The 9,930-nt window shown below is 31.3% G+C and overlaps 1 protein-coding gene across 1 annotated transcript in view; it reads right to left on the reverse strand.

Annotated features, from left to right (window-relative positions):
- Positions 1-5,147, reverse strand: part of MGAT4C (MGAT4 family member C) — a 558,476-nt gene extending 553,329 nt beyond the window's left edge. Inside the window, exon 1 of the mRNA XM_033116167.1 lies at positions 5,113-5,147. The gene's annotated coding sequence lies outside the window, so the exon portion shown is untranslated. The remainder of the gene's footprint in view (positions 1-5,112) is intronic.
- Positions 5,148-9,930: the final 4,783 nt, after the last annotated feature.

Raw genomic sequence — 9,930 nt, forward strand, 5'->3', positions numbered from 1 at the left:
CTCAGCCATAGCTCCTGGTATGCACTATGTCACCAATTGAGGGCTATTAGGGAAAAAAAAAGGAAAGAAAAAAAAGCACAATGAAGAGAGACCCTGACCAAACTGAGGAAGGGAAATAGCAACAAGAGGGCCACAGAAACGCTCCATGAGGAGAATTAAATTTTTGACAAGAGCAATGCATCCAGCCTAGAGAGTGTGGATTTATCTTTAAAATGATCTTAGCTGTTTCCTTACCTTCCTTTCCTACTTTGGTCATGGAGACTGAAGAATCCTTGGCTAAAACGCTGAAAGTGGATGGGGCAATGTTAGTAGGGAATAATGAAGAACTACTGACTGCTCTGCCTTATGTCACAAGTTCCCAAAACAGGAAGGGGAGAATATTTAACTTTAGGGTCAGCATCTGATTATACGTGTTTAATCGTTTAAATTTTACTAAATCAGCATTGTGTTTCTGTTGTAAAGTCACCACAAGGCATTTGCTCACATAAGATTAGAAACACAAAAAGATGTGGGGTCTCCTAGCAGGTCCAAACTGTATCCCCAGTTGTGTGAGTCCATGATACTGGTAATATGCAGCCTACAACACTTCGATAGCACCTTTTATTGTATATTGTAAAATAGTAGATGTTATGGCGTTTAGTGTGAGTAGAATCTTAGGCCAGATATATTAGTCTCAGGTAATTCAATGAAAAAGAACTGTGGATAATATTTATTTTCATGGTCTTTCTAAATCACCCCATATGTTAAGAGGATACATCATACATTAAGCAAATATCAATACATATAACAAGGACAGTAAATAGAAGATTCTTATTGCTGAGTTAGAACTTTAGCACTAGTAGTCATCCTTTAGTATTTTTTTATTTTGAGTTTTTTCTCCCCCATCAGTGATCTCAAGAATTAGGGAAAAGAGGATAACGGCAGGAGAGAAGGCACTGGTAGCTAGCTAGGCATACCAGGATATAAGCATGGTATGAACTGAAAGAGAAGGAAATCTAGCATCATTGCAGGTCTTGTAAGACTCTATGCACGCAGCCTCTACAACGATCCTAAAAGACACTGAAAAACAGTGCCAGTGTCTTTAGTGTCCTTAGAACAATTGAACTTCTGAAACAGAGGTCCGTTCTTTATATACCAACAAAAGATTGAAAACTTATAATTCTGCCATAGGGTCTTTTCTTAGAAATTAACTTCCTGAAAAATAAAACACACATGTGTATACACCACACACACAAACACACACTGTAACAACTTATGTAAATGCCTCATTTTCCTCTACTTTAAAAAATTTTGTGGGAAGTCTAAATCTTGGTCACACAACAACTTAGGAATTCTACTTATATATTGTTATCAAGGCCACCTCAGAGAATAATCTAGAACTCTTAGTATATCATATTGTACCAAGTCAATATTTTTTAGTAGGTTTATCAAGAATCAATCTCAAAATAATAATGCCTTTTTTTTTAAAAAAAAGTTAATATATTGGCAGATGTTACTTAAAAGATTCTAGGTCTCAAGGCATGACATAAGGTTTCTGTTTCTATTCGTATCTCAGATTTGTTTTACTCTGTTCCCTCAGAGTAGCAAACAGGGACAAAGCAGAGACCTAACTTGTTTTATTCACACACTCCTAAACCGATCTGTCTGACCAATGGTAGAGTGACCCAAATTTTATAGACCTGAGTCATATATGTTCATCCTTCATTCTGGTGTTGTGGGTTATGAGGGATGGGAGATGGATCCCCACTAATTAGTGCACAGTAGTATGTTGAATAAACTGGGTTATTTTAGTGGGAGAGATATGGTGTTTATATGAAAAAACATATGTTTACCATATTCCTAAATATGCTAAACTCATAGGAATTTCTGAACATTTTTTCTGTTTCTTGAGAAGAATATGGAGACATATGCTGCATTAGAATTGAATTTCAAGGCTATACAACAATTTTATACATTGATAGCCCATCACACAATGCTTAGTAATATGTACAATTGGCTAAGAAGCTGGCTGTTATTACTCTTTGAATTTTGAGAATCTCAACTAACTAATGTTGACCAGTTCATTACTGCTTTTTAAAAAATACAAAATTAAATACTTTGTAAAATGCTATGATAATCTTTTTCAATTGTCCGGAGATTTAATAAAGAATAAAATGCACCAACTACAATAAGATTCACTGGTAAATATGTAAGAAGCATGTAATTACATTTCTAATTTCTGAAAATATTTCTGAAATTGCATGTTTGCAAATTATATACTCGTATGTCCTAACTTGTTTAAGTAACAATTGAAAGAGGAAAGCAAAAGAGAGTCAAGGCACTTTGGGACTTTGGGGATATGAGGTTTCTGTGTAATCATACATAAATGTTTCCTATATTTGGACATGTATTTGCTCTACATAATATCTATGCATTACAAATTTGAATTCTATAAGATGCTGAAAAACATTCAAATCTGAAATAAAATATATTTTATAAATTATTGCTATATATAATTTTTTTAAATATAAAACACTTGCATTATGATTCAAAACTAATGCTATTTCATTAATTATGATTCAAATGATGAAAGGCCAATTAGCAACCCAACAATTGATCATTCTCTTAAAATCTTGATTTCACAATGTAAAGTGCAAGATGCAACAATCTTTTAGACCTCTTCAACACCGCTGCCACTCCCCAAATTATGAAGAATTATATACTTAAACTTTGATGGAATTATAAACATCCCTAATAATTTTCTGAAGTTTGTTCATTAATAAGTGTTTCAAAAACCAGGTAATCCAATGCTTTAAATTTATTATTATCACTTCTAGAACTATCTTTTGGGGCCTCTGTTTTCTTTGGTCTAATACCTTATAAGGAGTGTTTAAGCAGTAATTTTATATATACATTGATTATTATATGTATTATGTATGTATATATATAAATAATAGTGGCCTAAACTTCTCGACTATATATCAGTAACAACAATCAGAAATTAATTCATTCATTCATGGGATTTCAGAAAGAATAAAATATGCTATTTTGGGGAAATAGAGTTGCTTTTAATGGAATGTCATAATAACGTTAACATAAATAAATTTTTTGTGAGATTACTGAATGTTTAAAAACCAATACTGACTTTAAACAGATATTCATTAATAAAGACTACTGACGTAAAAATCAAATTTTCTGAATCTTATGGCATTATCTAGTACTTTACATTATTATATATCATAAAAGAACAGATCGAAACTGAGAAATCTATTTAAAAATTGAAAGAATACCAGATTTTCCTGTTTTCCCCAATTTTTTAATGAATGAGAAGCTATGTAAAAAAGAATTATTATTTAATTGGTTCCTCATTGGTTATTTACCAGTTCTCTGAATCTCAGGGAATGTAAACAAATTGGGTATAAATGACAATGACTTTGGTTAGACTAGATCAGACAAAGACTCCCCAGGAAATTGCATACACAGAGATTAAAGTAACCAACACTCCCTTCTATACCTGTGTACCCTCATGCAATTGTCACACCTGTGTTTAAAATACTTTAGTCAAATATATGACTTTCTAATAATATGGTGAAAAATTATGGCATCTTAAACAAGCTCCTTTCCAAGGTTGAAACAGATTCTAAATTGCATTATGGTTGCATTTGTAGGACTTAATACTTTGTTTCACTTCTCTGAAGGAATATAATAGAAAACATCTACAATGTAGGATAGTATAGGAAATATATGATCACTCTCCATAACTCTCACAGAAGAATAACAATGTCTAAAGATTATGAATCCTTCTCTAACAATCAACACCAGACAATATAGTCCTTTAGATGCTCATTTCAAAATTTCACATAATCATGACACAAAGATCATTTATAACTTGACAAAAGACAGTTTGAAACATCTGAAATTTGAGTGAGATCACTCAGGACATAACTATATCTTCCTCTTAAAATGTAAGCTAAATGTATCAAATTAAATCATGGTAGTATGAACCAACATTATCTTCATTTTCTATAGGAGATTTTTACTAACCTAAGATGTAAAAGTATAAAGACAGGTTATCAGTATCCAGGCAACAGATCATATAGAAATATATATATATATATTACCAATCTGAATAAAATTTCTTTGTAAATTTACAGTTGACAATATGATATTACCTAATGTGTTTTACATGCCCGAATTGCTTCTGGATTCACTGTCATGAAGAAATGTGTCCACATTAAACAAAAATACTTCATTTCTTTTACTAGACAAAGAGAACTACACAATTCAAATATTTTTCTCTTTCTTGCTAAAGATTCTAGCAACACAACTTTGTTTAGAGTTTAGCCTTAAAAGATTACTAATTTGGATATATATATATATATATATATATATGAAGTAAGTGTATATATATACATATGAATTAATAAAATTAAGATTGTCTATAATTCTATCTCCTGGAATTAGTCATTGTTAATATGTGGATGGATATACACGCTTCTCACTTTTCTCCATGTTTTATTACAAAGAAAACAAATTAAAACAGCGTGTATGTATATATGCATATATACACATTTTCTTCAAATAATTTTGTCCTTTTTTATTGTTTGTGTTTAATACATATAATATGTAAGTAATATCAAATCTAATTTGATAGTAATTAAATAAAATGTAATAGATACATAAATGGAGAGACAAATATGACCTTGAATTGGTGGTTTTAGCCAACTGTCAATTATTTGAAATTAATTTAAAAATGAAAAAATATAGTTAAAAGTTGTAAACTTCTAAATATTATAGCAAAAATATTCTTGAATCAAAACATTTGAGTATTCATGAGACTGTAGCAGTCTTAAAAGTATATATTTCCATTTGGAGTAGAATATTACAATCTGCCTGTAAAAACTGAAATGAGAGTTATATTTTAACCCGCTCTGAATTTAAAATATTGAAATGTTTCGTTCATTACAATCACATCTCCAAATTCATTTTTTTTTCATTTTCACTTCTCTTAAACCCTTAAACTATCTTTAACTGTTAAATCCAAGTTCTTCTGCATTAGTAGACAAAGTGCCTAAAACAAATAGTCTCAACATATTCAATTGAGTCACAGTTTCTTGATAGTATAGTACTTACCCATTCAAGAAGGATGCAACAGCAGTTGAGAAGCTGTCAGGGAGAAAAATGCCAGGAGGATTAATAAATCATATTCTTAGAACATGACGATGAGAATTATAAACAGCTACCAGTACGTAAAAATTAAGTCACTAGCAGTCAGATGGCTTGGCTTATTTTAGCCTTGGTGTAGAGTAGTGTACATTTATCTTCTGTTATGCACTGTAAGTAGCTGGCAAGCTTGGTATGTACAAACATTACTTAAAGATATTATGTTTGGTCTGGATCCAGAAAATGTCCTCTGACATTACCATTAGCTATCAGAGATCTTAAATATTTCTGGAAAGGCAGAAGCCAAAGGATGACAATAACAGTAAGAAAAATTGAGAGGATAATTCGGATGAAAACATGAATACTTAATGATATAAGAATTTTAAAACTAGTTAATGAAACCTAAATATCCACGTGGTTCATAAGAAAGAGTTATTTAGTACATTAAAGCATAAGGGAGACAAATATCTCAGACAAGCGTTTACTGAAACTATTTTTTACTTTTTTAAAAAAAATTATTTTAAAGTTTCTTATAACTACAAAGAACCTTCCTAATGAGGTTTTCCTCTGATATATGAAAGGAAACATGTTATTAATCCATTGTTATTACCTGTGACGCTATATTAAAAAATGATATAAACACCAGAAAAAAAGAAAATAAATAAAAAATAAAGTAAAAACAAAAATAAAACCCAACTCTTTTAATTACCAATTCCCATACAATCAATTGGAGAAGCTTTTAAGAAAGTCAAGTAATAACTTAGTTGTGATGGATGACATTGGGTTTGGGGAATTTAAGATGCTCACACAATCAAGGTAATTTATTGATTAACAAATTTCACTGAATTAAAAGTTAAACATATTTATAAAATCATATTTCCAAAGAAAAAGTCTATGAGGAATGAGATGTTTTAATGAGTGCCGTGAATGAGGGAATTTTTGAATTTCAGTCCACTAATACAAGTCTACCTTGCTTTGCCTAAATTTATAATTATAATAATTGACATATATTTCAAATATAGTCAAGTGAGAACATTAAGATCACCTGTAATTCTGTCTCCTGGAGTTAGTAATTGTTAATATGTAGATTTATATATGCTTCTGCTCTTTTCCTTGTTTTGTTACAAAAAACAAACCAAAATAGAAAAAATAACAATAAAAAAAACAACAAAAAAACCCCTCTCTTGCTGAATATAACATATAAAGATATAGGAATGAATGTTTACTATAATCCCATTCAAGAAATAAATACTATTGAGTTTGCTGCATATTATGCCAGATTTTTTACTGTGTATGTACCAACGTATTTTAATATTATCTCATGTACCAATATATTTATACATATGACTATATAATAAAAATTGTATTTTCTAATTCACTTTTTTGTCTTAACAGTGTATGTTAAATACCTTTCAATTCTGCACTTAACAAGAACTATCCAATATTAAGTTAGTTTTTATAGTTAAAACAAGACTAAATTGGTTTTGGAGGAAAACAAGAGGAAAGACCTGAAGGAGAATGTAGATCAAGTGCAATTTGCAATGATTGATGTTATCATTAAGAAAATAAAATTGTGTAAGTAAGGAAGCCAAGGACTTACTCAGCAGAAGGCAGGTCTAAGAGGTTTAGTTCTGAAAAGAGTACAGCTGAAAAGTGAGAAGACATTAATTCTAAAGTAGATTTTTTTCTAAATTGATGCTAAGAACTAAAGGAAGTCATTTGCCAAAATCAAGTGTCAGAGCATTTGAAACACACGAGCTATTGCAACATTTTGAATTTTCATTTCAACCAATTTATTTTTGTCAAGTTTATTATAAAGATAACCACAATCTGTATTAATTTTGTGTGTGTGTTAAAAGGACTCAACAGAATAACATGCATTTGAAAAAGAGAAGCTTAATCTCACAATAAAAACCCTGAAAAGATATTATACATCACTTCCATCCTCCTAACATCCATGAATCATTCCCCAAAATGGCAGTAGAGTGTCTGTATCACTTTCTCCTCAGGTGTTGCCTTTTATTATTCTTTGAAATTTAAAATAGTTACTCTATGCAATTCAATAGATGTTGTGCTATTGTTTTTCCTAATAATATCTTTAGAAACAACATGTTTTTGCTGGTCAACCAAAATTTGTAGAAGTAAATTACTTCTCATTTTTGGGGGTGTTAAACATGGTATAGTTTTCTTGTTAAATCTTAGGTGATTGAAAAATAAATCACATGTGTTGTAAATATCCTTTGAACTACAAGCATTGCAAACTGAAATTACGGTGTGGATTTTTCTTCTTGACATTTTACTGTGGGAATCAAATTGCCACAGATTTTCTTTAAAGGACAGGATAAATCTGGTCAAACATAAAGACAAAAACAAAGTACTTGTTTAGTGCTGTACTCGAATGAACTAGTGGATCAGATTCCATACGAGATTTATTCCAATTGCTACTGAACAGATTGAAATTTTAAACCATAAAAATTAGCAGTTATTTTGCTCTTTTCAAAAGACCAGGATAAAGAAAGTTTCTTAATGAAACAAATGCACTTGGCTTGTTCTAAGGACAGGAAAAAAGCAAAACAGCACAGGAAAAAAAAAATACATATACATATATATATATATACATATATATATATATATATACACATATATAGTCATTTCAGGGCACAGATGAACAGATGAAAACATATTTTTTCAATGTTGTTTCATTAACAGGGAATGCTTCTCCTAATAAAAATCTCAATGCTGTAATTTTTACTTGTCAATATAATACTAAGATGAAAGGAATCAGCCTAACATATCCTAAAATGCTTAGCCCAAGAAACAGTGTCTCTACTCAAATATGTGAGTGATACATTGACATTAAAAAAGTAAGATAGGCAATTTCATTCTCCTATAAATGTATACAAAGTGTTAGAGAAAGAGTCAGTACCTAGTGCTGTTGCAGAATACATAGATTTCAGTAAGGTGAATGCCAGTAAAATAGTATTTTGCTTTGGGAGTGAGAAATAGGCTCTGCGTGAACTACGGTCATAAAATGTCTTATGCACAGGTGGTTAAAGAGCATCTCAAAGTAAATATAAGAAAAGTGAGGTAGATGCTAAATTAGGGATCATGATCCTCTTCTCCCTTTGTAAAAGTATGTTTATTATATTAGATAATATGTAATAAACTATTGTTCTATAATAGGTGCTATTTTTAAAAATATTTTTTTAAACTTTTTTTATTGGGGAATATTGGGGAACAGTGTTTTTCTCCAGGGCCCATCAGCTCGAAGTTGTTGTCCTTCAATCTAGTTATAAAGGGCACAGCTCACTGGCCCATGTGGGAATCGAACCGGCAACCCTGCTGTTCAGAGCTTGCACTTTAAGTAACTGAGCCATATGGCTGCCCAGTAGGTGCCATTCTTATTCTTCAGCTATATTCATTTTATTTAATCCTCCAAAGCAATACTACAAAGTACTTTTATTATTATTATTTTCATTCTAGATATGAGAAAAATGAGGCATGGAGATGCTTAGTAATTTGTTTTTGGTCCACTAGCTACTGTCAATCAGAAGTGAACTGAGATTATCTGCCACCAGTGGCTGTGCTTTTGATTCCTGGGCAGTCATAATAATCCATTTGTATCGAACTTTCAGAGTTCTTAAAGAGTTTTCACGCCTGTGACCTTATTCTCCCCTTATAAATATTATACTCAGTTTGAGGGATGGTTGCTGTTCTGTATAATGGACATAAATACTAAAAATACGTCTGATGTCTGATTTTGAGTAGTAATTTTAGGAGTGATTAGGTCCAGAGTTTATAACAAGATGAGTCTTCTGTTGCAATACATCTCCCTTGCCTCTGCTGAATCTGGCTTTCCTGACTGACCCAGTGGTGGTTTTTTGTTGTTGTTGTTGTTGTTTATTTTATTTTGTTTCCTCCCCCCAAAAAAACCCAAATCAACTTCCTGCATGCAAATGTATATCTCAGAGTCTATTTACAGGGACCCTGACCTAAAACAATAGTTTCAATATCAAACCATTCTCTTGAGTCTTTTGTCAACTCTTCTTGGTCTCTTCAATATTCTCTTGCTTCTTTCTTTTTCTCAGGCTTTTCATTTATTTATGCAACTTATGAAGTATATTTATTTTATATATTCAATTTTGATATTCTGTCTCTTTATTCTGGATAATTTAGCTCGGGGGTGCCTTATTTCTTTGGGTGGTTTGTAAATTTTATTATGAACATATTTCTTTTTTTTTCTTTTTTTTAATTAAAGTTTATTGGAGTGACAATTGTTAGTAAAGTTACATAGATTTCAGGTGTACGATTCTGTAGCACATCATCTATAAATCCCATTGTGTGTTCACCACCCAGAGTCAGTTCTCCTTCCATCACCATATATTTGATCCTGTTTACCCTCATCTACTACACTCCTTCCCACTTACCCTTTGGTAACCATTAAACTATTGTCTGTGTCTATGAGTTTTGTTTCTTCATTTGTGGGAGTTACTTGTGGTTTGGACTGAAGGTGTGTTCTATAGAAAATTTGTAATTTTTTTCTGCCAGGTGACAGGGGGAGCTATACCAACTTAGCACCATGTGAAATGGTAGTATTACGTTGACATTTATCACATCACATCAGTAGGGTAAATTCAGGCTACAATCCAAAATAAAGGTTGTTTATTTAGTTACAGGGAATATTTTTCCCCATCATTCAGCACTAGGATTCCAGATAGGAATGTCTTGTTGTAAAATAATCATTGAATGTACATTTATATCTATTTTACTTACATAGAGGAGTTAGCC

The sequence above is a fragment of the Rhinolophus ferrumequinum genome, chromosome 10 (genome assembly GCF_004115265.2).
Source record: "Rhinolophus ferrumequinum isolate MPI-CBG mRhiFer1 chromosome 10, mRhiFer1_v1.p, whole genome shotgun sequence".
NCBI classification, from domain to species: domain Eukaryota; kingdom Metazoa; phylum Chordata; class Mammalia; order Chiroptera; family Rhinolophidae; genus Rhinolophus; species Rhinolophus ferrumequinum.